This window comes from Bos taurus, chromosome 23, assembly GCF_002263795.3.
Source record: "Bos taurus isolate L1 Dominette 01449 registration number 42190680 breed Hereford chromosome 23, ARS-UCD2.0, whole genome shotgun sequence".
Lineage (NCBI taxonomy): Eukaryota > Metazoa > Chordata > Mammalia > Artiodactyla > Bovidae > Bos > Bos taurus.
In genome coordinates this window covers 43,796,026-43,809,006 of record NC_037350.1, presented here as the reverse complement: position 1 = coordinate 43,809,006, position 12,981 = coordinate 43,796,026, and the positions used below count along the sequence as shown (strand labels likewise).

Below are 12,981 nucleotides of genomic sequence, written 5' to 3'. Positions count from 1 at the left end.
AGAATCAGGGTCTTTTTCAATGAGTCAGCTCTTTGCATCAGGTGTCACCTTCAAAATGAATTTGAGAGCCCAGAAAAGAATATGTAGATTATTCTGTCAAAACATGTACCCCTACTGATGAATAGCAGTCAGTAAAATTCCTCCTGATGCAAAGTTAATCCCTCCATTCTGTTTGCCCCCAAAGTACCATGTACCTGTCTGTACCATAGAACAATCATATTAATCACATTTTTGAGTCAGTTCACTTTAATAGGCTATGAATTCTTTGAATGCAATGATCTTTTAATCATTTCTCAAGGTAACTCATCAATGCTTGATGCTTTCACAGATCTAAAGAGGTTCAATATCATCAATTTCATATTGTTTAACCTAATAATAGTTCAATATTTAATAAGTGAATACTCAATAGATTAATTCACATTAATATCCCATTTAAGAGTGCTGGAATTTTTGAAAGGAAAGCCAGCATTTATTCCATGAATTTCATGTTTTACAGTGTGTGTGTGTGTGTGTGTGTGTGTGTGTGTGTTAGTTGCTCAATCATGTCCGTCTCTTTGTGACACATGGACTGTAGCCCGCCAGGCTCCTCTGTCCATGGGATTCTCCAGGCAGGAATACTGGAGTGAGTATCCATTCCCCTTTCCAGGGGATCTTCCTGATCCAGGGATCAAACCCAGGTCTCCTACTACTTTGCAGTCAGATTCTTTACCTGGTCTGAGCCAACCAGGGAAGCCCTATTTTATGTATATCACAATTGATATTTAATTTTAAAAGAACATCACCAAGAAGGCACTATCTATTGTTCTGATCTTTGAAGTTAGCACAAACACAGATAAGCAAGTAAGCAAGACAGTAAATATTCTAAATCAAGCACAGTCTGAAGGCAATACTGTAACACTGGGCATGGCACCCAAATGTCCATGGGCCCTGTGACTTATTAGCTCAGACAAGTCAGTTTAGTTCTCTAGGCTTTGAGTCTGATCCCTTCTATAAAATTAAGTAATAATCTCACCTCTGATTTACTGTCATAAAAGTCATTTGTGATGATTTTTAAACTGAAAAATGCTATTGTCAAGTTGGAAGATGAGTAAGATCTGACAAAGGGTTTCTATACCAGAAGAGTCTGTTAATAAACAAGGGGTATTTAAGGTAGACCATTGAAGAAGGTCTAGTGGACACTCCATCCCCCTGTTAGCTGACTGGCTATACAGGCAAGTCTACCTTAAATTTGTCTTGGTTTCATCACTTAATAGCTTATTTATTGTGTGGCTGTAGGCAAGTTGGAAAAGACTCTGATGCTAGGAAAGATTGAAGGCAGGAGAAGGGGACCACAGAGGACGAGATAGCTGGATGGCACCACTGACTCGATGGACGTGAGTTTGAGCAAACTCTAGGAGATGGTGAAGGACAGGAAGCCTGGCATGCTGCAGTCCATGGGGTTGCAAAGAGTCGGACGCGACTGAGTGACTGAGCAACAACAACAAAAAAGGCAAGTTACATCATCTCTTTGCATCTTGGTTTTCTCATCTGTTAAGTGGGACTAAGAGACAGGGGTGAGAAGAGGGTGGATCATGGAACTGGAAACAGTTCACCTTGCTGTCAACATATTTATCACTAGAAACACAGCCTCTTAAGTACTCTACGGCAGTGGTTCTCAACAGCCCCAGATGAAGATCTTGTTAAAACGGAGATTCTGAAACAGTTGCTCTAGAGTGGAGGCCAAAATTCTACACTTTCCGGAGGCCCAGGTACTGCTGATGCTGCTCATGTAAAGACACACGTTGAGGAGCAAGACTCACCGTTATGTCCCCACTTCTAAATATCTTGGTTCCTCTTTACCAAACAAAAAAGTCAGCTTTAATCAGACCCCAGTTCTATTGACTTTAGCTCTGGAAACACTACACTTTTTAAGCAATATGATAACTTGCGACTTAGAGACTAATAGTTTAGCATCTCCATCTTCAAGTGAGGGGAAGAACAGCCTGGAGCTGATAAGCACCACATCTGACATCTCAGAGCAGCCGATCCGGTATCAACATCTGAGTGTCCCACAGAGCCTTAACCCAACTCCCCACTAAGCAAGCATCCTGATTGAGGAAACATGGGGGGCAGAGGGACAACGATAGCCTTTAGAGGGAAGCCAATCGGGGCCTCATGCTTCATTCTGATCCAGAATGTCCCTCTGAACCTTCCCCAAGGAATAGAAGTGAATGACTCGTCCGTATTTGGTCCATATCTTAGACTCTAAGACTGTATGCAAGACATCCCAGGCCATTTCCGCCTAAAAATGTTTTTTTTTTCTCTTCAAATTTTAAAAACACTCAGCCAAGATTCAGCCTGCCTTGACTTGACCTTTGCATCTTGAATCCCCAGCTTTGGGTTCTCACTCTTTAGAAGAACAAGCCCTTCAGGAGAGCAGAACCCTGGAGTCCTCCTTGGAGAGCAGGCAGTAAGGGTGACAGTCAGCCCCCTGCTCCATGAGACAGGCGCCACAGAGGGCTCTTCCTCCGTCCCCGTGACTAACCGCTCCAGCTTCCTGAGAACGTGTTAGAAGCGCTCCCAGCACTGCGCGGCTGCCCAGTGGGTGCGTTTTGGCTCCGTCTCACCACATATGTTATCTTCATGGTAGCTGCTCCCAAAAAAGGGTTGTAACTCAAGGGAATCTCTTCACAGATTCACGTCTGGCTTTCAAACAAGGAGCTCTCAAACCTGTCAAATCAGGCAAGCAGACGGTGTCTCTATTTTGGGGTACATTTCCCCTCTGGGTTTGTAAAGGTTTCCTCTGGCAGGAGTCTTCCCTTTTAGATTTCATGGGCTTGATTGCTTGCATGTTGGAAAGCAGCTCTGAGTCTGGAAAAGAGCCTTTTTCAAGGTAGACAGTTTAGTGAAGTTCAGGATGAATTCGCAGGGGGAGGAGGCAGTAGAAGGTGGGGGAGGTGCACAGTACGTGGCTTAATGTACATAGCACGTAGCATTAGCTGAACACTTCTGGTGGTTGCCATAGGAATAGAAGACTTTCGATTTTAAACCATAGTTCCTCTGGAGCTACGTTAAAAAATGTGACTGGATTCTTGCTGTTCACTGCTACCAGCTTTTAAAAATGCAACCAAATGTTTACTCTGCCAAAGGAGGTTACAGTAACCTGAAAAAAAAAATGTCACTTTCAAGGCCCAAACAACTAAAGAACATGGACTTTTCCATTATCTTGGGCCCCACAACTTCCAAACCAGGGAAACACAATGTAGTTTTGATATTTTCTTCTCCAGAAGGGATTTGTGAAATATATGAGAATCTGTAACAGATGTAACTCAACCAAGTTAATTATCATTAAACTGTGGTGGGAGAATATTTAAAAACCAAATAATTGGTTTAAAACTAGTGAGTCTTGAAACTATTTTACACATTGTTTACAACAATGGGCACCCCATCCCTGCCACTTTTGTTTCCTCTACCAGTTAGCCCTCTAATGCTTTTCTTTGCTAATTCAAAGTTCTGACAGCAAGTACCAACCTGCAGATTCAGCTTTTAACACTGCACCAAGTATCTACTCCTCCCTTCCCACTACCTCCAATGGGACACTGTATTGTACTATTCATCTAAGTCAAAAAACTATGGAGAAATTAAATACATTAAAAGTTGACCTGGAGAAAATCATAATTGAAAAAGAGAGATGCACCCCAACGTTCATTGCAGCACTGTTTACAACAGCCAGGACATGGAAGCAACCTAAAAGTCCATCATTAGAGGACTGGATAAAGAAGATGTGGTACATGTATACAAGGACAGATTATAAAAAAAGAACAAAATAATACCATTTGCAGCAACATGGATGGAACTACAGATTGTCACAGTGAGTGAAGTAAGTCAGACACAGCAAATATCATACGATATTACATGTATGTGGAACATAAATAAAAAGGTTACAAATGAACTTATTTACAAAACAGAAACAGACAGACATAGAAAACAAACCTGGTTACTAAGGGATACAGTGGGGGAGACAAATTGCAAGATTGGGATTGAAACTGGGCGCTCAGTCATCAGTCATGTCCGACTCTTTGTGACACTTTGGACTGTAGCCCACCAGGCTCCTCTGTCCATGGGAATTTCCTGGAAAGAATACAGGAGTGGGTTGCCATTTGCTCCTCCAAGTAATCATCCTGACCCAGGGATCAAGCCCATGTCTCCTGTGTCTCCTGCATTGCAGGCAAATTCTTTACTGCTGAGCCACCAGGGAAGCCCAATCTAATAGGAATCTACTGTATAATACAGGGAACTCTATTCAATAGTCTGTAATGAGCTGTATGGGAAAATAACCTTTTTAAAAAGGGGGACATATGTATATGCATAACTGGTTCACTTTGCTGTACAGCAGAAACTAACACAACACTGGAAGTCAACTATACCCCAACAATCTTTTATTTAAGTTGAGCATCTTACATAAAGCTTCCCAACTGGCATACCATGTTGGGCCCCTGATGCTGCCTCTGGACACACCTGCTCAATTACGAACATGATCATTTCAGTACACACTTTGATATGAAAAAAGTTGGGAGAATTTGAGTTCAGCTAACTTGTAATCTCCTTGGGAAGTTGGTCTAGTCCATTACTGTACCCGCAGCAACTCACGCAATGCCTGGCATGTAGTGAATGATTAATAACTATCTGCTGATAAACAGTTGTGAATAAACACAGAGTGACTGAACGCTCGGATCAGACAACAACTGTGACCCAGTCCTGGAAGAACAGAAACATTTGCTGGGCTCTGAAGTACCTAGTGGACAAAGTGTCTGACCTGCGCCTGGCATCCACGCTTCATTTGGCTGAGGAAAGTGAAGATGAGCTTATGAAAAACAGTAGACAAAGTTCTATCCTAGTTTGTAATTCCTGCTGCCAACTTCTCTAAGGAAAGCAGAGGGGTAAAAAGAATAATAAATGCTGTCTTGACATGGGTCTTCAAGGCTCCCTACTTTGCATGACTGTCCAGAAAAAGAACATGCATTAAAAAGCCCACTAAGAGCCATCAGCTCTCTGAGGGAAAATAATCATAATACCTAATACTTTGGAGGTGGGGGGGGTACGTACTATTTTCGACATTAAGCCATTTTAGACATTAATCCTAATAATTAATAGGGTGGGTGAGAAGCTTAGGGCTCTGGGGAAGAACACAACCAAAGAGGGCAGTGAAGTGGGATGGGTGGAGACACTGGCCAACTGCTAAACTTGGACGCCAGTTTTATAACATGTCCCCTTTGTAAGCCAGTAGGCTGGGCTTCGGTTTTCCCCAGACCGTGCACTCTTTTAATTTATTTGAGAGAAACTCTAATTGTATTTTCACTGTAGTATCTTGTATGTTTTTATTTGTGATTTAAGAAATGTGAAGAGAAAATACACAGACATACATAATGGCTAACAGTGTTTCATTCCTGGTTCTAGAGCTAACCACTCTAAAACTGTTGGTAATGTCACTTCAGTTCAGTCGCTCAGTCGTGTCTGACTCTTTGTGACCCCATAAATCTCAGCACGCCAGGCCTCCCTGTCCATCACCAACTCCCAGAGTTCACCCAAACTCATGTCCATCAAGTTGGTGATGCCATCCAGTCATCTCATGCTCTGTCGTCCCCGTCTCCTCCTGCCTTCAGTCTTTCCCAGCATCAGGGTCTTTTCCAATGAGTCAGCTCTTCACATCAGGTGGCCAAAGTACTGGAGTTTCAGCTTTAGCATCATTCCTTCCAAAGAAATCCCAGTTAACATATTCTTTTAAAGAAATTTATTTATTGATAAAAAAATAATTGTCACATATACAAAATTAACTGTAATGCAAGTTGGAAATCTAGACAAAATACCATGGGATCTCATAGGATCAGGAGCTTACTTGCAATCAAAACGACAGAGGTAATATTTCAACTGATACGTGCAACAGATGCAGTCAGGGTGGAGTACCCTACTCCCACAACTCCTTGCATTTGTAAGCTGTTAAACACATTTAAAAATAATACCTAACCTAAATACTTCTTGTGTGTTAGGTACTGTGTTGTCTACATAGATTTTCTCCTTTGATTCTTATTTTTATTCCAGGTTCTACAGAGCTGGAACCTGAGGACTAAAGAGGTGAGCTTGCTGCTTGGAAGCAGCAAAACCTGGATTTCCAAGCCAATCCTTTCACTGCTCTTTCACTGCATCATCTCCTGTATAACATTTCTTTGGTGTTTATTATGCAGCAATGAGTGTTGTGAGGCTGAATATGACATTTCCCCATATATTATTAATGCCTGTGAGAAATTATAACTCAGTGAATACCAATAAGATTCTCTTTGTTTCAGAAGCAAGCCCCTACCCACCATCACGCCTCTTTTAAGAGCATCACGGAGCAGGTGAGTTTCTATTGTCCTCTGTTCACTAGGAGCAGCAGTGAATGCTGACATGGAAACTTGATTCCGGAAACTATGATGCTCCTCAGTGACTTCAGGTGATACAGAGACTAAAGAAATTTAACTCTGAAATTAGCCCAGAGACTGTATCATGAATAATATTTTTATACAAAGATACACATCACATGCCCCATGCATAAGGAAAACCTTTAGTATTAATATTTAAGCACGTAGACCTGGCTGTAGAATTTATGAGTGTATTCAAGACCTGAAAGGAATGAAACTGTTACCAAATTTCCTCTGACTAAAACTGGTTTTTTGACCTTCACATTTGGGAACAGGACAAAGGTAGTTCAAAGTCACCACTAAGCCTGAATTGATTTTGGTCGTTTTCTTCTGTATCTCTAGCCCTATCCTTGTCTCCATCTCTGTCTCTTTCTAATCTCTATATCTACCTCTACGCTTATCTCTCTAATGTATCTATTGTCAGACTTCACTGTGCACAGTAATGTGGGGTTGTAAAGATGATCTCACAAAGGCCTAAAAATAACTTATACTCTTTTGATACAATTCACTGCCTGAGGGTTCCCACTGCTATAGCCAATCTATTTTCCTAAATGTGTTCTGGAAGTTCAGGGGTCATATCTTCTGTGTAAGGTCTATAAGACTATGGCCCTCAGAAATCATTCTTTCTTTCTTGAACATTTTTGGGATATTTTTCAGGTTGCGATATACGCAGGGGAAGAAGGTGGATGGACCTGTCTTGATTCATTTTGTTTTTGTTTGTTATTTCTTCTAAGATAATGCCATGTGATGCCTATAGAAAATTCAAAGAGTTTAAACATATCTAAAGAGGAAAGCATTTAGAGATACTGCTACCAGGACTTTGAAGCTCTGTCTTTCTGGGCAGTCTTATTACATATATAAATACAGTTTTGTATTGATGGCACCCTACTATACCCAATGACTTTCCAGCTTACTGTTTCGTTGGATAATTTATTAAGGAGATACTTCATGTCAATAAGTAAAATTTACTTCAGTTTATAATAGGCACTTGGTAAGACACAGGTTCAATCCCTTGGTGAGGAGGATCCCCTGGAGGAGCAAATGGCAACCCACTCCAATATTCTTGCCTGGAAAATTCCATGGACAGTAAACCTGGTGGGTTGCAGTCCATGGGGTCAGAAAGAGTCAGACATGACTTAGAGACTAAACAACAGCAGCAATCTGGATTTTTAGGAGGACTAGGAAAATGCAGTTGAAATTGTGATTAATTTTTTCAGCTCCCTCCAGGAAAGCTGAAACAAACTGCACAAATAACACACACATAAAGAACTGAGGGCAATGTGATTTTCTCACCAGAGGGAATGAAGTCAGATATCATTATTATACATCATCACACTTGAGCTTTTTTAAAAAGGAGCTGCCACTGTCAGCACATTTCTCGTTGGCCATTTTCCCGTCTTCATATTTAGGGATTTTGAGAATTATACTCAGCAGAGCATTGCTTGAGAACCCCTCATCCCCCAACTCAGCATTTCTTCATTTTCCTATTTCCAGGTCAATTAGATAAACACTGAGATAGAGACATAATTTATGAGTATTCTTTCTGCCAAACCAAGAAATTTCCACATTATAAGCAAGGTCAGCTTACTAGAATCCAGTTGGCAGACGGAAGGATGACATTTTGAACTCTTGTTCTTCACTCTGTGAACTGACCCTTGTATAAAGTGTTAAAAGAGGGGAAAGGACATTTTCAGAAGCGGGCAGCTGGTAGAACCAAAGGCTCCTTCACTCCTCTTGGCTCCAGCCTTCACCATGTTGGCCAGTGTGGGCTTTCTCCTAGGGTCTCTCTCTTGAATGCAGTTTCAGAAGCAGAAGCTTGTAGGATTTTGTTTTGAAGAATTTTCCTGCTAGCCAAGGATGGCCCAAAGGGGAAACTCCTTTCACCTGATGTTCTTGAAATAAGATTTTAGAGTCTGCCTCTGGTCCTTTAAGGCAGTTTCAAGCCCTGGTCCAAATTGAAGTGTTTACAGATTTAATGTTCCTTTTTTCCAGCCGAATACCTGCCATCTTATATATAAGTAAGCCCTCAAAACATGACTACATGACTACATGAAATAAAATTAGGCTCCTCCTCCCTGTAAGACTTTATCCCACCTCAGTCTGCTTTTCCAACCCTCCCAGTTTTCTTTAGCTTTCCAACTATCATCAAAACCTTTTCACAAGAAAAGATTTGAAATTAATTTATACTAAAGTATCAATAAAAGTACTTGATGATGGCTGAAAGTGCTTCCTTCCCCAGAGAGATCTGAATAAAAATAAAGCCCCAGATAAAGTGTTTGCAGTACTCCTACCATCTAATGACAAGCTTTATTGAGGAAAGAAGGAAAGATTTCTTTTGAGTGTTGGATGAGGAGATGAGAGTGACTTGCCAAGCAAAGAGAAAACACTGCTATTGAATATATTATTCTCAGGTCAACTATCTGCAAGATAAGTGAATATATTATTTCTTACATATATTTATTTAGTGACGAGTACTTCAGTACTGAAGTACTTGAGTCACTTTACTTGTGTCCGACTCTTTTGTGACCTCATGGACTGTAGCCCGCCAGGCTCCTCTGTCCATGGGATTCTCCAGGCAAGAATCCTGGAGTGTGCTGCCATTTCCTCCTCCAGGGGATCTTCCTGACCCAGAAATTGGACCCCCAGTCTCCTATGTCTCCTTCCTGTAGGCAACCCACTCCAGGATTCTTGCCTGAAGAATCCCATGGACAGAGGAGCCTGGTGGACAATAGTCCATAGATTGCAGAAGTCAGCCAGGATTGAAGCGACTGAACAGGCTTCCTTTGTTTAGTGAGCTAGTACTTAACCGAAGATCTTCAGACTAGCACCCCCAAGGGATCCAAAATATCCCCACACTTTGAGAGCTTCTAGTATTTTTAAAGTTAGTTGGGTCTGTTGGGAAAAGAGAAACTTTCCCGAGATTTCATGCAGGTAGTAGGCAGAATTTCGTGCAGTCCAACATAAAAAGAGTTTTCTGGAGATCTCTGGAGGACTATGGTTTTTCCAGTGGTCATGTATGGATGTGAGAGTTGGACTGTGAAGAAGGCTGAGCGCCGAAGAATTGATGCTTTTGAACTGTGGTGTTGGAGAAGACTCTTGAGAGTCCCTTGGACTGCAAGGAGATCCAACCAGTCCATTCTGAAGGAGATCAGCCCTGGGATTTCTTTGGAAGGAATGATGCTAAAGCTGAAACTCCAGTACTTTGGCCACCTCATGCGAAGAGTTGACTCATTGGAAAAGACTGATGCTGGGAGGGATTGGGGGCAGGAGGAGAAGGGGACGACAGAGGATGAGATGGCTGGATGGCATCACTGACTTGATGGACGTGAGTCTGAGTGAACTCCGGGAGTTGGTGATGGACAGGGAGGCCTGGCGTGCTGCGATTCATGGGGTAGCAAAGAGTCGGACATGACTGAGCAACTGAATTGAACTGAACTGGAATATGGTAAAGCAATTAAACAAGAATGAAAAATCATAAAATTGTCAATAACACAAACTTCTTTATTTCTTAGCAAACAGAGTAAACCCAGGCTGACACTGATGCTCATTATTTGGATGATATGAAAGGAACAAACTGTCTAACTGCAGATCATGTGAACTTCTCTCCTAGATTGTTTGGGTCTTATGCTATCCAATCGTATAAATAAGTACACCTCAGAGGTAAATTGATACCAGCTGGTACCCTTACGGATCAGATTCCATCTTGAAATACGCCTCCCTTTTTAATCAAACCCTTCTTTTGTGTATAGAACACGTCCACACCTATTCTTACCACCTACTCAATAGAGAAGTAGAAACATCTCTGCCAAATCAGTATTTTAAATAACACTATATTATTTATTTCAGCCTTACAGTGCTAAAATTTCATATTGCAATGCCATCAGTGTAAAAGATGTAACTCTGGCTTTTTATTTTTTAATTTTTTTGGCCACACCAAGCAGTATGTGGGATCTTAGTTCCCCAAAGAAGGATCGACCCCTGCTCCTAGCATTAGAAGCATATTTTCTTAACCACTGGACCACGAGGGTAGTCCCAACTCTAGCTTTTTTTTATATATATAATTTTTTATCTCTAGCTCACCAAGATCTGTTAGTATTGTCTGAGTTAACTTCTAGAGTTGACATCTCAAGGATGTTTTGGGTTGAATCATTCAGTGCTACATAAGAGTTATTCTGAATACTTGCTCTAACCTTGCCGCCTTCTCTGTCTGGTTCTATTATGTCTCAGAACAATGGGCCATTGTAAGTGCTGCTTTTGAGCAGATGAAAGTTATAAAACAGACCTGAGCTGATCGGATTTTGACATTGACTTTTGAACATTACAGTACTTCCCCACCTTTAAAAATAATGCCTTGCACAGCTATTCTTACACGTGATCTGCAGCTATGCTCCCCAGAGAGTAAAATCATTTATTGAAAACCTATTTCAGAACTTGGTCATGGCATGTTAGAGAACTCAGTCGTTCTCTAGTCAACCTGGTAAAATGAAGTCCCTTTTGCAAGTGAATAATCAATCATCCCTTCCCAAATACATTTAAGTCAAAATTTTCAGAGTTTTCTTAAAGCATGGTCCTTTCACACTATATGTCCATTTTGTAAGACTTCAAATTCCCTTTCTTGGTCCACTCTCTAGAAACGACTGATTCCAAACCCATCCTCCAACCCCCAGGGTTGAACTCTGTTTTTCAAGTTTCCAGTTTATCATCTCCTTTTCAATCATGTATTCATTTGTGCTCACCAGCAGTGGATTGTGTGCGCGCACACACACACACTCTCTCTCACCGCTGAGTCATCACAGTTTCTGTAGACTCACAATAGAGTTCAGAACCTGTCGCCCACATCTCACTGGGAGCTAAGGAGCCAGAAGACAGCTTTCTCCTCTCGTAAATGTCAAGTGTTCAGCATGCCTCCACTGGGGGCTGAACAGAAATATAACCTTAGGGAAATTAGTCTTTGGGTCTGGGCAAAGCTCTGAGAATTCTGAGTCCGAAGTCTGCTTTCTCTGTAAGGGTGTATGATTGGTAGCTTCAGCTTCCTCTCTCATCAATCAGACTTAACTCTGCAGCACCAGGTTGGTGTCTGACTTGCTCTCATTGGGTGGGAAAACCCATAAGACATACCGAAGGAGATGTTCAGGTTTGTCTTAGGAGTAGCCCATGGAGCTGTGGGTATGGGAGAAGGGAATCTGGTGGTCATCCTCCAAAGGCTTCTTTTCTTGTTTGATTTGTTTTAAATTTGTGGGAATACCCATTTTATTAAACCTGAAGTAACTTCTTAAATGCAGCTTCTCTTTTCTCAATCCAATATGTACATACCACATCACACTTATTGCTAATTCTGCTTGTCAACAAAGGGTACAAGAGGGTCATGGAGAACCCACTAGAGATCTTGTATTTGACTACCATTATGGCTTTGATGAGCAGATCGCAAAGTGTTGTGCCTAAAAATCCTTACTGAGGTTTGGTAGGGAGGCTGTATCACCAGAATAAGCTCAGGTATCAAAACAAAGTTTCTTTTTGCTGTTATGTTTATTTTGTTACATTCAGACAGAAAAGATTGCATTTAGGCAAACTGACATTATGCCAGTGGGAAATCTGACCAAACAATCAGAAGTGGAAGAGGAAGAAAGGCCAGGAAAGAGGGAGGGGGGTGAAATCAAGCATTCACTCTTTACTTTACCCCAGAAAACAGCCCGCAATTATAATTACCCACCTTGTTCTGGAGCTCAGAATAAAAGTGACGTTGCACCAAACCCTACCCAAGCAGCCTGTCCTGATTAGAAAGTACTCCACACCTTGGAGAACTGAGGAGACGTGAGCGAGCGCAATTTTAAATGCAAATTAAACTGAGGGGGTAGCAGAGAGAACACATAAAAGACAGTAAAACAAAACCTTTCAGTTTTCTTAAATTAGCAGTCTAATGTGTTCTAAAGAGCAGCTCCCCTCAGATCTCGTCTTAGGGGTTGCATTTCATCACAATATAAAACGGGCAGATCCCTCACTTGCCTCTGCTCGGTGCTCTTGAATTGAGATTGAAGGGAAAATTAGAAGCTGTTCATTTGGGCTTCTGGGCTCAGCAGCGTTGCATAGCTTCGTTTTATGCTCAGCCGTGTCCTGTCGAAAGGGGCCAACAAGTGCTGGTGAGTATCTGCTAACTTCAAGACTCTTCCTTTCATTTATCTTTCGGGGGTTTCATTTACCTTTTGGAGGGGGGAAAATCTCCCAAAAGATTTACATTACAATGCAGCTTGCAAAACCTAGGAAATTTCAGACAGCTTTTCAAGCCTCTTGCAGTGACTGATTCGAAGAAGGAAGAGAGTTATTTTCAGCCTAGATGCTGGTGACTGATCCATGTATTAATTATAACAGGGGAATGTTTAACAGATGCCAGCTAGGATGGCCTGTCCCCACCACCCTCAGCCAGCATTAGGGTAAGGACTGGTACCCCGACAACTTTTCTACCATATTAACTGTTTAACCGTGTATTCCTGTTGTAATTGCAAATAAAACTGGAGCTTGAAGCTCTAAAAATAATTAAACCAAAACC

At 41.5% G+C, this 12,981-nt stretch overlaps 1 protein-coding gene across 3 annotated transcripts in view; it reads left to right on the top strand.

Moving 5' to 3' along the window:
* Positions 1-6,019: 6,019 nt before the first annotated feature.
* The window catches only part of PHACTR1 (phosphatase and actin regulator 1), a 528,680-nt gene continuing 521,718 nt past the window's right edge, over positions 6,020-12,981 (top strand). Inside the window, exon 1 of one of the 3 annotated variants that reach the window (XM_059880401.1) lies at positions 6,020-6,374. The gene's annotated coding sequence lies outside the window, so the exon portion shown is untranslated. Of the gene's footprint in view, positions 6,375-12,144; positions 12,575-12,981 lie in introns of those variants that run through there. The other 2 variants (XM_024983670.2, NM_001192911.2) reach the window with 2 other exon arrangements.